At 40.2% G+C, this 21,214-nt stretch overlaps 1 protein-coding gene, 1 long non-coding RNA gene and 1 other non-coding gene across 4 annotated transcripts in view; 1 reads left to right on the forward strand and 2 right to left on the reverse strand.

The window, feature by feature from the left end:
* Positions 1 to 21,214, forward strand: part of Pstpip2 (proline-serine-threonine phosphatase interacting protein 2) — an 89,431-nt gene that overhangs the window by 2,166 nt on the left and 66,051 nt on the right. The gene's annotated exons all lie outside the window — the stretch shown is intronic.
* LOC106028565 (uncharacterized) lies at positions 3,353 to 7,149 on the reverse strand. Of its 2 annotated transcripts, none has more exons than XR_010041439.1 (3): positions 6,811 to 7,149; positions 5,382 to 5,510; positions 3,353 to 4,776 (listed from the first exon to the last, which is right to left on the reverse strand). It is a non-coding gene; the product is annotated as an uncharacterized LOC106028565 (long non-coding RNA). The 2 variants fall into 2 exon arrangements; XR_001202187.3 differs by having other exon boundaries at positions 6,643 to 7,149.
* Positions 4,899 to 5,000, reverse strand: LOC111758066 (small nucleolar RNA U13). The gene has a single exon (XR_002792301.1). It is a non-coding gene; the product is annotated as a small nucleolar RNA U13 (small nucleolar RNA).

Here is a 21,214-nt window from a genome sequence, read left to right on the forward strand (position 1 = left end):
AAATGCTGGGATTACAGTTGTGCACCACCATACCTGGCTGGTTTCTTGATAATAGCCATCCTTTTGGAGTGAGATGGAATCTCAGTGTTTTTTTAATTTGCATCTCGGAATGGCCAGGGATGTTGAACATTTTGAAAAGCCTTTCTTACAGCACCCAGCCATCCCTGGCACACAGCTCGTGTTCTGTTCCTTCCTAGTGTTTGCCAGTTAACAAACTTGTTGGGCTGTAATGCATGAGTCCTTATGATCAGGAAATCACCCTCAGCAGCATCTTCCTTGCACAGGCTGGCACCTAGTGGGTCCTCACCAAATATTTGTTGGGTGAGTCAAATGGGTCTGAAGGTCAACAGGACACAGGACTTGGTGAAAGCTGCAGCGTCTGTCTTCCCTCTTCCCCCCAGTTGTTCCATATGCATATCTGAGAAGTGCTCAGAGGAGGGAGCAGAATGAGGTCTGAGTTGGGAGAGTTTGGGTGGAGCTTTTGGGGAGAGAACTCTGGGTTATAATCCCAGAAGTTACCTGAAATCCCACAGGAGTCTGCAAAGGTATCTTCTGTCTTTAACTTCCTTTAACAAATGATAAAAGTGATGATCTTTACCATCAGTGTACACAGACTCTGTCAAGTACCTCCATAAACATCTCACACATGTGACTCCTTTAGGCCTCACGAATATCCTTTGAGGTAGTTCACTTACTGTATAGATGAGGAACCTGAGTAGCAGGGAGGGTAAACAACATTCCCAAGACTCTACAGCTGATCTGAGCTCTGCATGGAACCAGCTGCTCAGCTAGTGGTTCCAGAGTGGCATGGAGTGAGACTGTCTTAGCATAGCGATCTGCATGGCTCCCTTGGCATGGACTATCATTTGAACTCTTTAATGTGACTCTATGATTTCTCTTTAGCTCCAACCATGAGTTCCTGGAGAGGAGCCATGGGTATCACCATCAGCTGAGTGCCCAGTTCTTGCCAAAGTGCTTGGCATATGAATGCCCAGAAAACAGGCAGATGGGACCTGGTAGGATGAGAAAGTTGGACTGAATAAGGAGGAAACTTTGGAACCACAAGTGGGTATCTGTCTGCTAAGTTTATTTTTGCCATACTGGAGATTAAACTCCAGGCTTCCTGAGTGCTTGGCAAGTCTCTGCCACTGTGCCAGCTATGCCAGTGCTTTTGTTTTGTTTTGTTTTTGGTACTGGATTCAAACTCAGGACAGTGCATTTGTCAGGCAGGTGCTATGCTGCTGAGTTATATCCCTGGCCCTCCCCAGTGTTTTAAAATTTTATTTTGAGACCTGTGTTGTCCAGGCTGGCATCAAACTTGGTAATTCTCTTGCCTCAGCCTCCCAAGTTGCTAGGATAACAGGTGTGCAACACTACACCCTGCTGGCTTATTGGATTTAAAACAATTTTTAGTATTTTATTTTTTAATTTTTGGTTTGCTAGATTCAAATAAATATTTATTAAATACTGTTTTTAAAGTCACTGTAATGGAGGTGGTATTTTCAGAGGTAAAACCACCACCTGTTGCAAGCATGGTTAGAGAGAAACTATTTTGTAGAGTGGAAAGCTTTTATCCTTGAATGCCTGACTTTAAGAATATGGAGGAAGAAGGGCCTGGGAGTAGCATTCAGCAGAGGCCAAGGAAACTGGACCAGGAATAGTGGAGTCTGTTTCAAGGTGGAGATTATGGGAAAGGAAAAGAGATACAGAGGGAGAGAAAGAAACCACAGAGATAAGTGAGGTCAGAGGCACTGGCCAGGCCCATCAGTTAAAAGGGAACAGCAGAAGGAAGGAAAGAGGCCTGGAGTAGGTTCTAAAGAAGGGGAACTGGAGAATGAGGTGTGGGCCTCTGAAATAAGGAAGTCAGCAGGAGGAACTGGTTTAGGGAGACCGAAAGAGGGGGAGGCAGCAGAGTGTGGAGGATATCCAGGAGGAGGCAGGTCTAGACCAACTGCCATGGGAACCAGGAGGGACATCCAGGGGCAGATTAACCCTCATACTCAAGCCAGGTGGCTGGAAATCCCCTGGGGAGGGAGGACACTACTTTTATCTGTCTCCTCTGGAATAGATTCTACAGTCACCTGTGCATGTCCACACCTGAAGACACTTGTATCTGAGCACACCTACATCTGAAAAGCACTGTGGTCCAGCTAGTCCCTGGGGCTCTAGAAACCATATCCATTTTCATTGACTTATTCTAATGAAGAACCATCAGAATTAACCTAGATAAATTACATAGCATGGCCAAAAAACAAAACACAACAGCAGCAAAATAACTGCAATACATAACCAACCAACTAGCCACAAAGAAGGTACCCTGAGATGAGGGTACCAGAGAAGGGACACCAAAATGTGCGACGGTGTCAGGCAGAGTCCGTGGTGGCTGATTCCAGTTTTAAAGAATACTAACCATTCCCTTGTGAAACATTCACCAGAAGTTTCCTTTAAGTAAACGTTTTCATGGAGCATTTTAAAAAGATTATTATACCCTTTCGTAGGTGTCTCCGCTCCCTTGGGACAGTCCTGTCATGGGCTTGTAACTGCCATTCTTTCTTTGATCCCTTGCTCACTCATTCACCAAGAGTCCTTCCTTATCTCTGCTTTATTATTTCTCTTTGAGTAACTGCCTCCCTCATTTCCATAAATTGTCACCTGTGCTGATGGCAATAGTTAGCAATTATATATGCTTACTGTATGCCTGTCACTGTGCTGAACTCTGGTTTAATGCTCACAAGACTCCTATGGAGTACACACTAATATCATCCCTATTTTTCCCATGGAAAAATGGAGGTTTGAGCCCATCCAAGGTCACCCAGGTAGTAAAGGCCAGCCCACCACAGAGCCCATGTTGACAGCTGATGACTGTCTTGCTCTTCATGCTCCACATGCTTTCTTACCAGGACACCAACTCCAAAGCACAGAGCCATCTCCACCAGGCCCTCAGATCCAGAATGTCACCCAGCAGACACTAGGGAACGTTCACTGACATGTTTGCACTACTTGTTGACGTGTGCTTCTTCCAGTCCCTGCTGCTTGGCACCTGTCCTCTCTCCTGAACATACCTACCCTGCCAAGACTTCCCCATGCGCAGCAGCCCTGGCACGGCTCGTTACCTTGCTGTTGATCCAGAGCTGTTTCTCTTCTCCAGTGCTTTGATAAAGCTGGAGTCTTATCTTTCTAGGGCCTTACCAGAGCTAGACCTGGTGGGGAGCCTGGCTTGGTCAAGGGCTTTTCTCCATATGGTTGCTCTATGTCAACAAGGGAGCCCAGCTTGCTTCTCTCTCCTTTCTTCTTTTCTTCCCTCCCCTCTCCCTCTCTTCCCTCTCTATCTTCCTCCCTCCCTTTCTCCTTCTTTTCCTTGCTTTTATTCCTTTCTTCTTTCTTTTCTTCTTTATTATAGAGAAGAAAACAAGTTATCACTACAGCTACTCCGCACTCCCCTGTGCCATTTTGCACAATGGTTAAACTGTCACTGATTTTTTAGTACACTCTTTTGGCTTTAGGCCTTGGAAGCACCATGAGAGCTATTATACATTGTTTTGCCTACTGGCAAAAAACAAGATGAGATCACTGGCAGACACCCCTTTCCAAATTTTTCTCCCCAGAGCAGCCAGAAAAAGCTGTTGTTAAACTAATTGTTCAAATTCTTTGTCTTGTTTTACCTGAAAATTCAATAAGCAAAGTATGGGACCTATCTTTTAAGAAAAAATGTGAAACTTCTTATTGAAATACTTAATGCAAATTCTTTGCAAGTGGAAAAGCGTAGAGAGTTTTGGGCTGGTAAGATTAACACGTTTTTTAGATCATAGTAATGCAAGCACGCTTTAAAAATCCAAATACTTCCAAAAGTTTTCCATCCAAGCCCATGTTTCTCAACTGCAATGTACAGGAAGTTCTCAGCTCTTTCTTCTAGTAACCACCACTTCATAAAATGATTATACTGCTGTGTCTTTATAGAGTAATTTTAAACATTATCTACTGATTTATTGCTATTATAAAGGATTTAATTCTTTTACAGCAGCATCTCTACTTCCCTATATAATTATACTTTTAGTTTTGACTCTTTATTTAGAAAATATTTCAAGGTTACAGAAATCTCAGTGATATAAAGATTTCACACATATCCTTAATTTCTTAACATTAAACTATTTTTATTTTTTAATTAAAAAATTTTAATGTTAAATTCTATTTGCTGTCATAGTTTCTGTCTCTCTAGCAAGATGTATATTTTTACCTGAACCATTGGAAGTAAATATCATCATTTTGAAATCAATAATCACTTATGTTATCATGACATACAAATATTATTTACCTCAAAGCTAAATAGTATGCCATGATTACATCTGTTTTTGTTTTCCCTGGTCTAATTGCCTATATTTTTTCTTTTTAATTTGTTTGTTTGAACATCACCTCCTCATCCTTTCTATCTCTTTTGTAAATGCTTGAGCATCTGAGGTGTTTTAGAAAAATCCTTTCCACCCACATCTCCTAGTAGAGACCCTCCTCTTCCTGGGGTCCTCCGTTGCCCTTTCCACGTGGGCTGGTTATTTTCCAGGCCTGTTGTTGCCATTCTGAGCTTCTCTCCCATGCTCCCTTGAGTTGAAGCTGGTGTTTTCCAGATCTCATGTCACTTAGAGAGCTCTTCAAAGCATAAATCAGGTGATGTAGTCCTCCTGCTTGAATTCCTCCAGTGGCTTCTCTTGGAGTCCAGAAGTCTGCCTACGGTGGGCTCTACTGCCTTTCTGAACGGTGGTCATCACCGGAACTGCAGCATCCCTAGGGCAATTATTAATGGATTACTGTTTACAACTATATGATTAGCTTGCCCTTGTCACCTGTTCCTATGGTTTACTCCGTGCTTCCCCAAATACAGTTTATCCATGACGTTCTTTTTTTTTTTTCTAGGTGGGTAACTTGCGGACGTCCTAATAAGGCCTGAGGGAGGCATGTGTTACACCATGGCATAAATACCCATGCATCACACTCAGGAATCAAAGAATCCATCTGTGATGTTCTAATTACTTGCTTAGTGTCTGCTTCTTATCAGATTGTAAGCTCCGGGAGCTTACACTGGCCACTCAATGCTCTGTCTCCTGTGTCTAGTGTAGTGCTGCCATGTAACAGACACTTGACACATACCAGGATGCAGTCATAAACAGATGCAGGAGCACATGTGGCAGTGAGTGGAGATCACTCATCCCAGTCAGTGCTCTGTCCTTGCACTCTCTGGAGTGGAAACCACGCTTCCTCCTGTTTCAGGAGGCTTGGCTGATTGTCTTGTACTCAGGACAGCAACACAATGAAGGGTCAGCTTGGGCTTGACTACAAGCCCTGCACTAAGAAGGGCATAGCACTCACAGTACCTGAACAGATTCACACACCTGTGGGGCCAACCCCTGCTGCAGCAACTGGCTGAAGAGAACTGTTTCCCCATCTGCCATGTAACATTATGCAGATCACGGTCAGCTCAGCAAGTATCTAGGAAGTCCTGAGCACCAGCCTTATGGTACCTGTTAATTAGCCACGGAGAGACAGACACACATTTTACTTTCAAGATACTATTTTTAGATTGGGAGGGTAGCTCAGCAGTGGAGCACTAGCTTGCTGATCGCTAGCATTACGGAACAGCAACAACGTGAATAACAAAGGAGATTATTTTCTACTGAAGGAGATCAATCTCACAGCAACTAACTAACTAACTAACTAACTAACTAACTTTCTCTCTTTCTTTCTTTGTCTTTCTGAGACAGGGTCTCACTATGCAGTTTAGGCTGGCCTTGAGCTCACTTTATAGCTGGTTTTGAACTCACAACAGTCCCCCTGCCTTGGCCTCCCAATGCTGGAATTACCTGGTGCCACCACACCTGGCTTTCGCATGAAACTTTTTTTTTTTTTTGTCTTTTTCTTTTTATCGGTACCAGGGATCGAACTCACAACTGCCTGCTTGCAAGGCAGGTGCTTATGCCGCTGAGCTAAATTCCCAGCCCCTTTCACAGGAAACTTTAAAATAATAGTTTTTAACAGTGTCATAAAATTAAGGAAATCAATAATACCATTAGTGCTGGATATGGTGGTGCATGTCTGTAATCCCAGCGCTTGGGGTGGAGCAGAAGGATTACTGTGAGTTCGAGTCCAGCTTAGGCTATATGAATGCAAAATTAGCCTGATCTACACAATGAGACCCTATCTCAAAAAACCATAAAAGAAAAGAATAATAGCATTAGTAACTTGGTATTTTTCCTCAATATTTTCATCCCTGTGTAGTTGTAATCATAGTACATGTATTATTTTGTCTTTCAGGGTTTCAATTAAAATATCACAACTTTATTTTATATGTACTATCTCCTTTTCCTACCAACCATTTAAAAACATCTCTTCCAGTTTGGCATGCATGTTTTCTGTGATAAACAATGCTGTAATGCACATTATTCATGAAATTTGGATGGATTCTTTTTTAAAAAAGGGCTGTTAAAAATGTATATTTGCATGATTCTCATGGATGCCTACTAGAGGCTCCCCAACAAGTGGTTCATTTTAGTTCTATATTTCAGTCTATTAGGTTTCGAAATATGAGGAAGAGAATACAGTCCATACAAGTTCTTCTACTTTGGGTGGATTCTGGGAACATATGGTGGAACTTACCAGTGTCCAGATGTGTTGCTGTGTTTCTCCAGCCTCTCCCTTTCCACAGTGATAATTTCATGTCTTTTCTACTTGCACTCCACTTCCTTCCCTCATTCTCACTCGGTTTGGTGATCTTGCCCTCTCTTTCCTTAGGAAGCCAGACAGCAGCTGTCGAAACTCACTTACCTTCTGTACAAATAGGGTTAGGCTTGGCCTGAGTAACAGGAAACCTTAAACAGTGACCTCCATAAGGACGATGTGTACTTCTGTCTCATGCACAACTCTCTGGCCTGGGATTCCAGGACTGGCGTGGTCACTACTGTTGTCAGTATCCACACTGCTGCCTGGCTACTCCTGCACCACCTGGTCCATGGCCTGGCATGTGATAGAGTCACAGTGATACTTGTGGAGTGACAGAAATAGCTTCAACTAACTGCAGGATATTTTAAACTTTGGATATGGAGAGACTGATTATCTAAAAGGTGACCATAGTCTCAGTAATATCTAAAGATATTTGCTGTTACATTTTTTTCTGCCCATTTGATAAGCAAAAATTGGGATTTTATCTGATTTTATTTATGTCTTTATCACTAGAGAGAGTGAATATTTATTATTATATTTCCTTGTTTCAGAGGGTTTTTGTTTTTTTCCTAATGCTTCACTATAAATTTACAAATTATTTAAAAATGATAAAATTATTCTATATACTATATGTGTTTGAATACATATACACATAGACACATGCATCAGCCCTATATCACCAGCCCTACAATTAAATTTTTTTGAAAGCCAGGTGTACGGGTACACATCTGTAATCCCAGAGCTTGGGAGGCTGAGCATTTAAGAGTTTGAGACCAACCTGTGCTACAAGTGAGCTTAAGGCCAGCCTGAACCGCATAGTGAGACCCTGTCTCAAAAAGACTGGATATATAATCTTATAAACATTTGTACATATATACTGTATGTGTATATGTTTAATTCATATGTCCTAGCAGCCATCATTGGCTTGGGGCACTGACGGGCAGTTCTTGGGCTCCCAAACGTTGGTGTTAGATATTCATAGGTTTGAATTCCAGCTCCATTCCTTGTTCAAATGACTTAACATCCCTAAGTTTGTAGCAGTCTGTCAAATGATGACTTTCTGATAATTTTACTCAAATGTGCTTTGAAAACACTTTTTACATCTTTATTGTATTTGTTGATTTCATTTATTATACCTTCACCAAGCTTTAAAAACTCTCTACTTTAAAAGCTTGATAAGTATTCAATTTCTTTTTCTTCAAGATTTTCTTTGATTGAATTTTACTCAATACTTAATTGCATTTTGGGCACAAGGAGTCACACATTCTATGTTTGCAGAAGTCCACCTGCCAAGTCTGGAAAGGATTGATGTCTGACCTCAGAGCCCCACATACTGAAATCAAGGGCAAACACAGATGGATGACACTAATGGAAGTGACTGTGCTCCCCTTCAGCTCCAGGGAGTGGTTTATCAGGGCAGGATTATGGCACAGCTATGGTGGTGTGGATTGTATGAGGCACCATGTATAGAGTTTAAATGGCAGAGCATTCAGCAAGGTGGGAAAATATATGTTTCCAAAATTATTTTCCGGGAGGATATGACATGGTATGGAGCCAGAGAGATTTTAATGGTATGGAGCTGCAGATTTTCAGTACTGGGATTTGACTGACCTCAAGACTTTCCCACTGAGCTACATCCCCAGTCCTGCCTTTTTAAATTTTTGAGACAGGAGAGACAGGGTCTTGCTAAGTTATTAAGTTGCCCAGCCTGACAAGACCAGGATGTCCCTTATCACCACTCCTATTCAACATAGTACTGGAAATACTAGCCAGAGCAATTAGACAAGAGAGAGAAATAAAAGGAGTAAAGATAGGAAAAGAGGATTTTAAATTATCATTAGTTGCAAATGACACGATACTCTACATAGAAGACCCCCAAAACTCCATTGAAAGACCTAATCTAATAAATAAAGACCTAGATCTAATAAATAAATTCAGCAATGTAGCTGGATACAAAATCAATACTCAAAAATCAATAGCATTTCTAAACACTAACAACAAAATCACCGATAGAGAAATAAGAGAACCCACACCCTTCACACTAGCATCCAAAAAAATGAAATACTTAGAAATTAATCTCATGAAAGAAGTAAAAGATCAATACAGGGAAAATTACAATACCCTGAAGAAAGAAACTGAAGACGATCTCAGAAAATGGAAAGACATCCCTTGTTCATGGATAAGAAGCATAAATATTGTGAAAATGGCCATTCTCCCAAAACTGTTATACAGATTCAATGCAATCCCAATTAAAATACCATCAACATACCTCATAGATCTAAAGAAATCACTCCTCAAATTCATCTGGAACCAGAAGAGACCGAGAATAGCAAAGACAGTTCTAAGCAGCAAAGGCAAGGCAGGAGGCATCACAATCCCTGACTTGAAGTTATACTACAGAGCTACTGTAATAAAATCAACATGGTACTGGAGTAAAAACAGATCTGAAGATCAATAGCATAGATTAGAAGATACAACCACAATTACCAACACATTCAACCACCTTGTCTTTGATAAAGGGGCCAAACAGGTTCACTGGAAGAATGACAGTCTCTTTAATAAATGGTGTTGGAAAAACTGGCTCTCCATATGCCAAAAACTAAAACTAGACCCATGTCTATCACCATATACTAAACTAAAATCTAAATGGATCAAAGATCTGAATATTAAAACAGAAACACTAAATCTGTTGAAAGACAAATTAGGTAAAACTCTTGAAGACATAGGGGTGGGTAGAGAATTCATGAACAGGACTCAAACCTCATGGGAACTACTTCCCAGAATCAATAACTGGGATCACGTCTTATTAAAAAGTTTCTGCATGTCAAAAGAAATCTCCAGTGTAGTGAAAAGAAAACCCACAAACTGGGAAAAGAAATCTTAGTGAACTGTCCCTCAGACAAAGGACTTCTGTCTAAAACATATAAAGAATTTAAAAAGTCAGACCCCTGAAATTCAAAGACCCAATCCAAAAATGGGCATCTCAGATGAATATACAATTCTCAGATTAAGAAATACAAATGGCAAATAAATACATGAAAAAATGTTCATCATCATTAGTTATTAGAGAAATGCATATTAAAACAACACTGAAATTCCATCTTACTCCAGAAAGAATGGCCAGCATCAAGAAAACTACCAACAACAAATGCTGAGAAGGGCTGGGGATTTAGCTCAGAGGCATAAGCGCCTGCCTTGCAAGCAGGCAGTCGGGTGTTCGATCCCTAGTACCGATAAAAAGGAAAAAGACAAAAAAAAATGTAAAACAAATGCTGAGAGGCTGTGGGGAAAAAGGAACTCTCCTGCACTGTTGGTGGGAGTGTAGACTGGTGCAACCACTGTGGAGGTCAGTCTAGAGATTCCTCAAAAAGCTGGGATTGGAAGTCCCATTTGACCCAGCTATTCCACTTCTAGGCATATTCCCAGAAGAACTGAAAACATCATACCACAGTGATGTATGTGCACCCATGTTATAGCAGTACAATTTGTAATAGCCAGATCTTGGAAATAACTTAAGTGTCCATAATTGAGGAATGGATAAAAAAGTTGTGGTATTTTTTTGTCTTTTTCCTTTTTATTGGTACCAGGGATCGAACTCACGACTGCCTGCTTGCAAGACAGGCGCTAATGCCGCTGAGCTAAATCCCCAGCCCCAAAAGTTGTGGTATTTTTATACAGTGGAGTACTATTCAGCTATAAAGAATGATCACATTGAGATATTTATAAATAAATGAATGCAACTTGAGGCCATACTCATAAGCGAAATAAATCAAACTCACATGTATAAATACCATATAGTCTCCCTAGTGTAAGAAATGGTAATAGTACATAAGAATTTATGGTAATTGTGATTCCCCATTATATTGCCTTGAAGCCTTATAATGTTCCCATTCATTAGTTAGAATGGTTTTATCCTAGTTTGTTTGATTTTATTATCTGTGATAGTATGAATAGCTATTTTGAAGAAAACAAGGCATTATTATATCCAGTGCTGATTTAATATCATCTTACTCTGAAGTCCTGCCATGCTTTTGTTCTGTTTCCATTGGTTCTATCATATTGTATCTTTTTTTTTTTTTGTCTTTTTCCTTTTTATCGGTACCTGGGATCGAACTCACGACTGTGTGCTTGCAAGGCAGGCGCTTATGCTGCTGAGCTAAATCCCCAGCCCCTTATCATATTGTATCCTTTTAGATATTATTATGTCTGATAGTATAAACAGATTTTCTATGGAAAATGAGATAATAGCCATTGTTTGTTCTCTGTTATTTGGTTCTGAATGCCCTGTAATACTTTCATTCTCATGAATGGTTTTATACTATTTTGTATGTTTGATACTATTGTATATGAAGTTATGCTCAAGTATTTCAAAGAAAGAGACATGGTAGTTACTGTTAATTAGGGTTGTCTTGTGGTGAAATACTGTATTTCTTACATTGTTCTGATCTGATCTGCTTTGCTATATCCTCTTTTGTCTTAATCCCCTTAAAATAAAAAAAAAAAATAGTTGCCCAGCTTGGGCTCAAACTTGCAGTCTTCTTGCCTTGGCCTTCCAAAGAGCTGGGATTATAGGTATGTGCTAGAGGGAATATTTGAGTAAATATTGAGTCCCCCTGCTTAGAGAAGTGAAACTCAGGTCTTGACTCTAGGTGAAGGTCATGCCCTCTGAAGGGCAGGATCCTAATGAACTTTTGGCCTTGGTTTTGATGAGTGATTGATGTATCCTGAAATGCTGGAGAAAATAACTGCCATGGCCTTTCCTTTCTGCTCTGGCCTTTCAGTGCTCAGACTATGCTCCTATTTGATGCTAAGGGGTTCTCTTTTTCATTTTGGTTTTTTTTTTTTTTTTTTTTTTTTTGAGACAGGCTCTCACTATATAGTTCATGCCAACTTGTGCACTTAGCCCTGAATTTGTATCAGTCTTCCTGCCTTAGCTTTCTAAATTCTGAGATTACAGGTATGTGCCATCTGAGGTTTTAGTTACCCACGATCAACTATAATCTGAAAATATTAAATGGGAATTTCAAAAATAAACAATTTTTAAGTGTGATGCAATCTTTTTTGAACCAAGAATCAGGACTTCATGCTTGCCAGGCAGGCACTGTGCTACTGAGCTATACTTCTGGCTCTCGTGTGATGATATCTTGAGCCATCCCATTCTGCTTCACTTGACCTATGAATCATCTCTCATCCTGTGTACTCACATTGTGTACACCACCCATCTGTTGATCAATTAATAGTATAGCCATTGGGGTTACAGATTCACTGTCTATGGTGCTTGTGTTTGTCTGACCCTTACTTTACTTACTCTTGACTCCGAAGCACAAGATAGGGATGCTGGCATCTCGGATATGTCAAAGAGAAGTCAAATTTCCTTTAACTGAAAAAAAATTACAATAAAATATTTTGAGGGGCTGGGGATTTAGCTCAGCGGCATAAGTGCCTGCCGTGCAAGCAGGCGGTCGTGAGTTCGATCCCCGGTACCGATAAAAAGGAAAAAGACAAAAAAAATGTTTTTTGAGACAGAAAGAAATCACAATCATATAACTTTTATTATAGTATACTGGTAATTGTTCTATTTTATTATTACTAATTGTTGTTAATCTCTTACTGTGCCTAATTTATAAATTAAACTTTATCGTAAGTTTAATTTATAAATCTTTATGTACATATAGAAAAAATACTATATTTAGGATTCAGTTTTGTGGTATCCAACATTTTCAAGCATCTCTTGGAGGTCTTTGAACCTGTCTCCAAAAGATAAGGGGTTCTGCTGTACTCTTTAAGGAACAGCTGTTAGAAATGACCTGTTCTTAAGTGACTACAAGGAGTGTCAGCCTAGAAAGAGTAGTCTAAGTCCCTTCACTGCTCATAGCCTTGGTGGCCTCACCTCTGGGGCTCACTTTGAGAGTATATTCCTGATTGTCCAACACAGATGTTGTTTTCTTCATTCTAGGAGATCCAGGTCCTTCCCAGTGGGACCTGAATTAGGGACTTAAATACCTGAGCTCTGAGGATAAACAGCTTTTAAACCAGGCTTCTGTTGGCACTTGTGCAGTCAGCCAGGTCTGGGCCCTATGGACCAGATCCATAGGCAGTGTGTCACAAGCTCAGGCTTCCTCATCTGCCTGTCCTGTATTAGTGCCCATCTGTTCAAATAGGATTCTCACCTGATTCCTGCCCCTAGGAGTAGTTGACCTTGTCTCTGACCAGCCACAGCCTGGGGCCATCATCTTGACTGGCAGGCTTCTACTTGGCTAATATTGGTTGACCTTGCCCTTTCCTGGGGAGCACAGGGGACATCTGTGGATGAGGGACCTTCATGCTACTTTGGTGTCTTCAGCTCTAAGTCAAAGGGAGCAGATATCCTGCAGATTTCAGACACTGCCTGTGAGCATCTAGCCTCTCCCTGCAGAAGCTAAAGTGAAGAGCCTTGGGATCAAAGGTTCAGCAAGCCTGAACCTCTCTGCTCTCAGAGAACCAGGAAACGAGTCCTGTGAGCTGGGTTTTAGATGAGGCAGGTGAGAAGTGGCAAAGAGCATGACTCAGAGAAAGTTGGAGTGGGTCATGACTGCAGCCATTTAGGAGGGAATTGTGATGGATCCAGAGAGAAGAGGATGTGAGGAGGAGAGGCCAAGGGCAACCACAGCCCTCCTGGTCCTTACTAGGTGTCTCTTGAGGTCACACACTCTTCTATTTAGGGATGTGAATGACTTGCCCAAAGCCATTCAGCTAATCACATCGGTTTGAAGTTCCTGTTGTGCAGTGAGGATAAAGAAATCTATTAAGCCCAACTCTAGTTCTGTAATGTGGTCCACATGATAAAGTGGTCCTCGTGTTAAATAAAGGAGTGACTTTGTGAGTGATACAATTGTATGTCAACAGTGTAGGATATTCACAGTTAATTTTAAAAATTGAGATAGTGAATGAAACTTTGAGTTGAAGCACTTTTAAAATTTAAATAATTGTTTGAACAAGTGAAATTTAGACCCTAATTACTAAAAAATGATTTAAAATAGGCATTAGGAAAATATTTATAATCATGTATATAATATATATATATATGTTATATATATATATTGTCTTTTTGAGACAGGGTCTCACTATGTGGTTCAGGCTGGCCTGTAGCTCACTTTGAAGCCAGGCTGGTCTCGAATTTGCAATAATTCTCCTATCTCAGCCTCCTGAGTGCTAGGATTACAGGAGGGTGCCACCATGCCCGGCTTTATAATTAGATTTTTAAAAAGATACTTATGATTTAAAACAAGGACCAAAAAAAAGCATTTATAATATTAATTCAAAAAGCAAGTAAATATTTTCTAAAAGTTCATTTTTATTTAAAAAACCATAAAGGCATAACCATAGTTATTACGATAATATCTGGGGGTTGTAGCCTGGTGTGGTGGCACACTCCTGTAATCTCAGCACTCAAGAGGCTGCAGCAAGAGGATTGCCAAGATTTCAGGGCCAATCTGGGCTATATAGTGAGTTCAAGGCCAATCAGAACTACATAGTGAAATCATCTTAAAAACAAACAAAAATCTGAAGCAGATATTAACCATTGTTTTCTCTGACATTTTAGGCAATTTGAAAGATGTATTTTTCTTTTTGTCTATCTGTACTTTAAAATACATATATAAGGGGCTGGGGATTTGGCTCAGCAGCATAAGCACCTGACTTGCAAGCAGGCAGTCGTGAGTTCGATCCCTGGTACTGATAAAAACAAAAAAGACAAAAAAAAAAATTACATATATATATATGCTCATTTTTTCGGTGCTAAGCATCAAACCTAGGGCCCATTGCTTGTAGGTAAATGCTCTATTGCTGAGCTATGTCCCCAGTCTCAATTCTCCGTATAACTTTTATAAGGAATTAAGAGTTTTTTCCCCAAGTGATTAAAAAGAATGACCACAGTTATTCAGATCATTGAATGAAAGTGCAAAACCCAGACATCAGAGAATCAGTTTGTAAAAGCAAAGGTCTGGCCACTACCTATGCCAAAGTCATACTTGTCAAGTATTGTATGTGAGTCCACAATACTTTTAAAATCAGAAGAATAAAAAGTCAGATGTCATGATGCACAGCTATAATCCCAGAATTTGGGAGGCTGAGGCTGAGCAGGAGGTTACTGTGAGTTCAAGATCAGCCTAAACTGCAAAGGGAGACCTTGCCTCAGAAAACCAAAAAGCAAATGAACAATAAACCCCTCTTGATAAAAAAGTATCAAAATTTCAAGGGAAGACAGAATGCAGGCTGAGCTTGCCTCCGCCAGTCAGGATTATTCTGTGCTGCACTTAGTTCTTTTCCTTGTTAGGCTACTTTTCATTACTGTTACGAAAAACCTCAGAAAATCAACTGAAAGGAGATATTTTGGCTCATGGTTCCAGCAGGTTCAGTCCATGGTTGGCTGACCTTGTTGCTGCAGGCCTGTGATGGCAGGGCATGATGGTGGAAGGTGTGACCACAGAAAGCAGCAAAGGAGTGGAGTTGGGAGAGGGAAAGAGAGGAAGAGAGAAAAGAAGAAAAGAGAAGAGAGAGGGAGAGAGATAAGGTGAAAAGTTCTGCTTTTTTTTTTTTTTTTTTTGTCTTTTTTGTTTTTATCAGTACCAGGGATTGAACTCACGACTGCCTACTTGCAAGGCAGGCGCTTATGCCACTGAGCTAAATCCCCAGCCCCCAAAAGTTTTGCTTTTAATGAGTATTTATTAAGTAGTACCTTTATACTAAGTGCAATAGCACATTTTGGGAGCTTATATCCTAGTGTATGGGACTCACAGTAGCTAAATATACCGTACAATTAAAGGTGATTGCAATTGATGCTTTGAAAAATTAGCCAAACAAATATAGGGATCTTGGTGATTGCAGTAAAGGAAATAAAGGATGCATGAGATTGCTGCTTTAACAGATGAGCATGGACTTAGTGGCTTAAGATGACACAAATTTATTTTACTGTTCTGTTTTTTGTTTTGTTTTGTGCTGGGATTTGAACCCAGGCTCTTGTATATGATAAATATGTGTCCTACTACAGAGCTACACCCAGCCCATCTTGTAGTTCTGGACATCAGAAATCTCTGTGGGCTAAACTTAGAGTGTCAGCAGAACTGCATTCCTTGGAGGGAGCTTCAGGGCAGAGTTGAGGGGAGAGTCATTCCTTGCTTTTCTAGCTTCTAGATTCTGCCTGCATGTTTTTGGTTTGTTTCTGGAGCATCTTTCATCTTCAGAACCAGCAATCATATTCCTCTACTTCCCTGGTTTTTAAAGACCCTTGTGATTACATTGACTTCACCTAGATAACCCAGGATAATCCTCCCATGTCCAAGTCCTTAATTTAACTGCACTTTCAAAATCCATCTTGCTGTGTAAAGTAACATATTCACCTCTTCAAGGGATTATTTTGGAGGGGGTCATTATCTGCCACACCATGGATATGTATGGGGAACAGAGTGGTCATGGAGCTTCTCTGAGGAGGTGACAGGTGAGCTGAGATGTGGGGGATGAAGTGGAGCCAATTTCATCCTTATGAATAGCTGAGGGAAGAGGAGGGAAAAACAAAGACTGGAAAGGATCTGGTGTGTTTGAGGGGGAGAGAGAGTATGGCTTCAAAAAGAGGAAGCAGTTTGACAAAAGCGAAGTTGCTGATATCAGGCCACTAAAAACATGTTTCAATTAATTACCTAGAAAGATAAAGTATGCTATTACCTCATTTTCAACATTAAAAAAGTCAACAGGGTTTACTATCTAGAGTAATTTTCGGTTTACAGAAAATTGAACGAGAGTACAGATTTCCCATGTTTTACCCTCTCCTTCCCATGTTATTATTATTATTATTATTATTTTATTTTACTTTTTTGAGCTGGGATCTCACTCTGTAGTGCAGGGTAGGCTTGAACTGGCATATGTAGCCCAGGCTGGTGTCAAACTCACAATGATTCTTCTGCCTCAACCTCTTGAGTGCTGGGATTACAAATATGCACCATCATGCCTGGTTATTATAATTTTTTATGGATGATTTGTTCCATTTTTTAAATTGAGTACAGTTGACAGAATTACATAGATTTGAAGAATTCAACATGATGTTTCGAGATACATATGTGTTGAGAAGTGATGAAGCTAACTAACATATCCATCACCGTACATACTTACAGCAAATCTTCATTTCCTTGGCTTAGAAGTAACCATGTTATAATAGTATGTTAAAAAGTACTCTTTTTGGGGGTCTTTTGAGTCAAGGTTTAACTATGCATGTCAACAACATGATCTCTTTTTTTGGTACCAGGGATCAAACTCATGACCTTGTGCTTGCCAGGCAGGTGCTTATGCTGCTGAGCTAAATCCTCAGCAACAACATGATCTTGTAATGGTAAAATTAATAATGGCTTTTCAACTCACTATATATTGCCGCCTAGCCTCAAAGTAGTGGTGATCCTCTTGTCTCCACCTCTTGAATTCTAGGATTGCAGGTGTGCATCACCATCTCCAGCCAGACTGGCTCAACAATACAATCTTTGTAGCGTGATAGCTCATTTCTTCTTACCATAAAACAATATTCCATTGAATAGATGTACCAGAGTTTGTTTATCTGTTGACCACTGATGAACATCTTGGCAGTTTTCATGTTTTGGTGGTTATCAATAGAGCAGCTAAAATATTTGTGTGCAACCTTTCATGAGCATACATATTCCACTTAATTTAATTTCAAAACTTAGACTTACCAAGTTAGCTCAGTGCCATTTTCTTTGGCAATGCAAAATAAATAGTTCTGTTTGCATTGTCATTGTCATTTCACATGTAAGATGTCTGAGTACTCTAGAATTTAGGCACTGGGTGATTTGCATAAGAAACAGTGAGTTGGAGAAGGAAAAAAGCAGTGGACCTTGATGAATATGTGCTAGATGAAATACTTCCTATAACTTGTGCTAGGCTTTAGATCTGGGTTGTCCCCCAGAAGCCGCAAGTATTTGGAAGGTGAGGATCATGGGAGTGTGATAGCTGACTTGCGCTCAGAGTCGGGGCCTGGTTTGGAGGAAGTTCACTGGGGGAGTGACCGGAAGGGTATAGCTCCCTGCCCACCATCACCAGCCTTTTTGCTCTGCTTCTTGGCTGCCAGGATATGAGCAGCTTTCCCCCAGGGTGCCCCTTTACTCATGCCATTTTTGCCTTACACCTCCCTATTTCTTTCTTTCTTTCTTTCTTTCTTTCTTTCTTTCTTTCTTTCTTTCTTTCTTTCTTTCTTTTTCTTGTACTGGGAATTGAACTCAGGACCTTGCGCTTGCCAGGAGGTACTTGTGCCACTGATTTATATTTCTGGCCCTGGACTGAAACTTCCAAAACCATGAGGTCAAATAAACTCTTCCTTTAAACTGTAGGTGTTGAGTGTTGTGTCAGCAGTAGGAAAGTAACTAAGAGAGCCTACTTCTAATATCTTAATATTTTTCTAAGTGTGGTGGTGCTGGCCTATAATCCCAGATGCTCAGAAGGATGAGGCAGGAGGATTGCAAGTGTTGGGCCAACCTGGGATACTAAGCAGGATCCTCTTGCAGCATAAAATAGAAAGAGCTTGGGGCATAGCTCAGTGGTAGAGTGCGTGCCTAATCTGTGGGGTTCAATCCCCTCCCCAAAGAAAAAGATCCTGATATTTGAGAGATCCTTAAGTCTGAAATTTGAATATATAAAATATTCTCATTTCCATAAGTTATGGATACAAAGTACATAAAACCCAAAACACAATGAAATTGAGCTGGCCTCAGTGAGATAGTAACAGCGAAACTAAAAATCAGCACTGAGATGTTGCTCAATGGTAGTGCGCTTGGTAGCAAGGCTCTGCATTCCAGCCCCTGAGCCACCACCACCACTACAAAACCCCAAAATTAAATCTACAGCCCAACTAAATTTAGTTAAAACTTAGGAGAAGAATCTTCCAGGGTAACACAAGTTGTTGTCAGTTTTCTAAAGGCTCAGTGGGAACAAGTAGAAACAAGAGGCATGTGTTTTGAGGAAAACCAATAGACAAAAAGGATGCAAGTTTCCTGGAATAAACAGTAGATGACTTGGTGTTACTTCTCAGATCCAAAGTTAGTCTGACCTGCACATTTGGAGAGTGTTACACCTGGTAGGGTAACCTTTTGTGGGAATATATTTTTGCTCATAATAAGAGTATACTTTGGTCAAAAAAAGTATACTTTGGTCAAGCTTTAACATAGACCTCTGTTTCTATTTCTCCTCCTTTCTTTTTCTTCTGTGAAAGTCCAAGTCTAGAGAGGATTCTTTTGAGGATTCTTGTAATTTTGGGTTGAGGTTTCAGGAATGGAGAAGGGTAAATTAGAAGAAATTGAGCAGGAATAAGGATATAGACACCAGGCTTTACCTTAGAAAACATTTTTTAAAAATTCACACAAAATGTTTTCTTGTAACCTGCAATTTCTCAGCATAAACAATAAGGTGAGGTTTCCAAGTTAATTGGTATGCAGTGCACCCCAGACATTACTTCTGCAGGAAAAGTCTCAGTTATCTTATTTTGACTTTAGCTTTATTTACCTTTGCTTATCTAGTTCAACCAGAAGGGTAGTTGGCAGAAATTAAAGGCCTTCAAAATTGTACTGTAGTAGACATATGACATGGAATTGTATTGTGATTGGGATATGACATCAGAAGCCGTTTGGAATGTTTATGGCCAGGGCTCAGACCTTAAAGGTAGAGTGAGAAGGAATACCCATGTGCTACTGGTTTGGCACCTGTGGACTTTGCTCTAGATTTGACTTCCTTTGGGTTCCTGGCTTCTGGTTCTGTATTTGCTTTTGACAGTAGCGGCAGCGCATTTGTGATTTGTTCTGGCTTGCTTTCTTGGCTTGATGTCTGGACTGCTGAGGTTTGCTGCCTGGTCTCACATGCGGAACTTAGTTCCAGTTTTGAGCATACCTGTTTCTCACTACCTGCTTGCCCCTCCTGTCCTGATCAGTATGTTGGGCATGTCTGGGGATCCTCCAGGGAATCCCTGGAACCAGAAGGAGAACTCAGAGACTTCGGATTTTACCCTGGGAAGGGGATGCTCACACTTCTCTCAGGTGCACCCTCCAATCCTCCAGACCTGTAGTCTTTTTTTTCTCCCTAGTACTGGGGATTAAACTCAAGGCCTTTGCATGGAACTACAAGGAGTTCCTTAAAATTTTAAGAAACATTAACTTAGAATGCATCTCAGATGTCTGTAATCCAACCTACTGAGGAGCCTTTAGAAGAGCAATCAATCATAAATTGAAGTACAGACCAAGAAATTTAATGATACCTTGTATCAACAACAAATAAAAAAAGTAAGTGGCCTGAGTATGTAATTTAGTGATAGAACATTTCAGTATCATTCATCATTATACTTTTTCCAATTTGTTGTTTATTTTTTAATTTTGTTTAAGGTATCTTTTGTTATGCTGAATTTTAATCTTTTAGTTTAAAAACTTTAGATTTACCAAAAAGTTGCAAAAATATTACAAAAAATTCTTATATGTTGTTTCATCATTTCCAGTCCTCAGATGGGAACATTTTTTTTTCCTTCCCTACTTTTGTTTTTTCTACACACATTCCCCACCCCTCACTTCTTTTTCACCTGCTGTGTTGGTGATTGAATCCAGGGCCTTTGAGATGGTAGGTAGGTGAGTGCTTTACCATTGAGCTGTATACCCAAGACTTTTTAAAAAACAGATTCTTGTTGTGTTGGCAAGGCTGGTTTTGAACTGGGTCCAACCAACCCTCAGTCTTTTGTGTAGCTGGTACTGCAAGCATATACCACACCTAGTGACACATATACTTTTTTTCTGAGTCATTTAGAAGTGAAAGTGTAAGCACAATTTTCCTTTACCTACAAACACTTCAGTGTGTATTTTCTAAATATTAAGGATATTTTCTTGCATAATGAAAATACTATGGCAAAAAATCAGGAAATAACATCAATACTGATCCTTTGGTTAAAGTAGTTGTAGTTAGTAACCTGTTGCAGCTGTAACAAATCACCACAAAGTGGTTTAAAAAAAACTGAAGTGTACTTTCTTACAGTTCTGGAAGTCAGAAGTCCAAAATGGGATTAAGTTGGCTAGAGTCAAGGTGTCCACAAGATTGTTTTTTTTCTGGGGCTTTTAGGGGAGAATCCTTTTCTGGACTCTAGAGGCAGTGTGTATTCATTAGCCTGCAGCACCTTCCTGCATTTTCAAGCCAGCAGAGTACCATCTTCAAATCTATCTTTTCTCTCTTCTTCATCTGTCTTTACATCTCTTAATCTGACTCCCCTCCACCCCTCCAGTGCTGGGAATGAAATCCAGGGCCTCGGGCGTGCTAGGCAAGTCCTCTACCACTTAAGCTACATGCATTGCCTTCCTGGCTTCTTCTTATAAGAATCCTTGTGATTATACTGAGCCCACCTGGATTATCTAGAATCAACATTTCAAGATCTTAACCACATCTTCAAAGTTCTTTTTGTGAAATATGGAAACGTAGTGAGGGGTTGTGGGGATCAGGGTGTGGACTT

The sequence above is a fragment of the Cavia porcellus genome, unplaced genomic scaffold (genome assembly GCF_034190915.1).
Source record: "Cavia porcellus strain 051 isolate PalLab524CR breed Dunkin Hartley unplaced genomic scaffold, mCavPor4.1 scaffold_20, whole genome shotgun sequence".
Lineage (NCBI taxonomy): Eukaryota > Metazoa > Chordata > Mammalia > Rodentia > Caviidae > Cavia > Cavia porcellus.